Below are 2,500 nucleotides of genomic sequence, written 5' to 3'. Positions count from 1 at the left end.
GCCCGCACACCTGCGGGGCTGGCCGCCCTCTGTCAGGCTCCCCCGCCTGCCCTGGGGCAGGCCGGGGTGCCGAGGGCGCCCCCCGCACACCTGCGGGGCTGGCCGCCCTCTGTCAGGCTCCCCCGCCTGCCCTGGGGCAGGCCGGGGTGCCGAGGGCTCAGCCCGCACAGCTGCGGGGCTGGCCGCCCTCTGTCAGGCTCCCCCGCCTGCCCTGGGGCAGGCCGGGGTGCCGAGGGCGCCCCCCGCACACCTGCGGGGCTGGCCGCTCTCTGTCAGGCTCCCCCGCCTGCCCTGGGGCAGGCCGGGGTGCCGAGGGCGCCCCCCGCACACCTGCGGGGCTGGCCGCCCTCTGTCAGGCTCCCCCGCCTGCCCTGGGACAGGCCGGGGTGCCGAGGGCTCAGCCCGCACACCTGCGGGGCTGGCCGCCCTCTGTCAGGCTCCCCCGCCTGCCCTGGGGCAGGCCGGGGTGCCGAGGGCGCCCCCCGCACACCTGCGGGGCTGGCCGCCCTCTGTCAGGCTCCCCCGCCTGCCCTGGGACAGGCCGGGGTGCCGAGGGCGCCCCCCGCACACCTGCGGGGCTGGCCGCCCTCTGTCAGGCTCCCCCGCCTGCCCTGGGGCAGGCCGGGGTGCCGAGGGCGCCCCCCGCACACCTGCGGGGCTGGCCGCCCTCTGTCAGGCTCCCCCGCCTGCCCTGGGGCAGGCCGGGGTGCCGAGGGCGCCCCCCGCACAGCTGCGGGGCTGGCCGCCCTCTGACAGGCTCCCTGCGTGCCTGGGGAGAGGCCACCCCTGTTTCGGCCTCTCCCTCGTACCCGGGACCACGCCACCGCTGACTCGGCCTGCCCACGTGCCTGGGACAAAGCCACCCGAGTTTCGGTCCTGCCACATACCCGGGACCACACCACTCCAGAATCGGTCCTCCCACATACCCGGGACCACACCACTCGACTTTCGGTACTCCCACATACCCGGAGATACGCCACCGCAACTTCCGTACCCGGTGCCTGCAAGGGAGCGAACCTGGAATCCAAGCCCAGCTTGTGGAGCTCTGCCTGGGCTTGAGCGGGGTGGATTCATCCCCTTAAAAGCTCCATGAAAACGAAAAAGTCTTTTTTTCACCCCGGGAGCGCTCTCAGGCGGTTGCATGCCTCCTGCTAGGCCTGGGCCAAGCCTCCAGGCTTGTGAAAAGGGGAAAAGCACCACAGCAGCGGCGTCTGAGGCACCCGGCTCCCGGTTCGACCGCGAGCAGTGCTTTCGGTTCAGACAGGGGGATCCAAGCCTCCCTGCCCGGGAAATATGCCCCCCGCCTGGGGATGGACTCCGGCCATGCCCCCTGCTGCAGACTTAAGCCCCCTTCCGATTATTTAGACCCATTCAGCGCCGTCCAGCGGGCCGGCCACCTGGTCACCCCCGACAGATTCGGGACGCCTGGTCACCCGCTGGACTTAGTCTTTTTTACGATCGGCTTTAAAGGGGCCTGGTCACCCGGGGGACTTAGTCTTTTTTACGATCGGCTTTATAGGGGCCTGGTCACCCGGGGGACTTAGTCTTTTTTACGATCGGCTTTATAGGGGCCTGGTCACCCGGGGGACTTAGTCTTTTTTACGATCGGCTTTATAGGGGCCTGGTCACCCGGGGGACTTAGTCTTTTTTACGATCGGCTTTAAAGGGGCCTGGTCACCCGGGGGACTTAGTCTTTTTTACGATCGGCTTTATAGGGGCCTGGTCACCCGGGGGACTTAGTCTTTTTTACGATCGGCTTTATAGGGGCCTGGTCACCCGGGGGACTTAGTCTTTTTTACGATCGGCTTTATAGGGGCCTGGTCACCCGGGGGACTTAGTCTTTTTTACGACCGGCTTTATAGGGGCCTGGTCACCCGGGGGACTTAGTCTTTTTTACGATCGGCTTTATAGGGGCCTGGTCACCCGGGGGACTTAGTCTTTTTTACGATCGGCTTTTCGGAGGCCTGGTCACCCGGGGGACTTAGTCTTTTTTACGATCGGCTTTATAGGGGCCTGGTCACCCGGGGGACTTAGTCTTTTTTACGATCGGCTTTATAGGGGCCTGGTCACCCGGGGGACTTAGTCTTTTTTACGACCGGCTTTATAGGGGCCTGGTCACCCGGGGGACTTAGTCTTTTTTACGATCGGCTTTTCGGAGGCCTGGTCACCCGGGGGACTTAGTCTTTTTTACGATCGGCTTTATAGGGGCCTGGTCACCCGGGGGACTTAGTCTTTTTTACGATCGGCTTTATAGGGGCCTGGTCACCCGGGGGACTTAGTCTTTTTTACGACCGGCTTTATAGGGGCCTGGTCACCCGGGGGACTTAGTCTTTTTTACGATCGGCTTTATAGGGGCCTGGTCACCCGGGGGACTTAGTCTTTTTTACGATCGGCTTTATAGGGGCCTGGTCACCCGGGGGACTTAGTCTTTTTTACGATCGGCTTTATAGGGGCCTGGTCACCCGGGGGACTTAGTCTTTTTTACGACCGGCTTTTCGGA

Source organism: Atractosteus spatula (assembly GCF_055471065.1).
Source record: "Atractosteus spatula isolate fAtrSpa1 chromosome 17 unlocalized genomic scaffold, fAtrSpa1.hap1 SUPER_17_unloc_2, whole genome shotgun sequence".
Lineage (NCBI taxonomy): Eukaryota > Metazoa > Chordata > Actinopteri > Semionotiformes > Lepisosteidae > Atractosteus > Atractosteus spatula.
The sequence above is the reverse complement of the archived record's forward strand: the minus strand, read 5'-3'. Positions refer to the sequence as shown.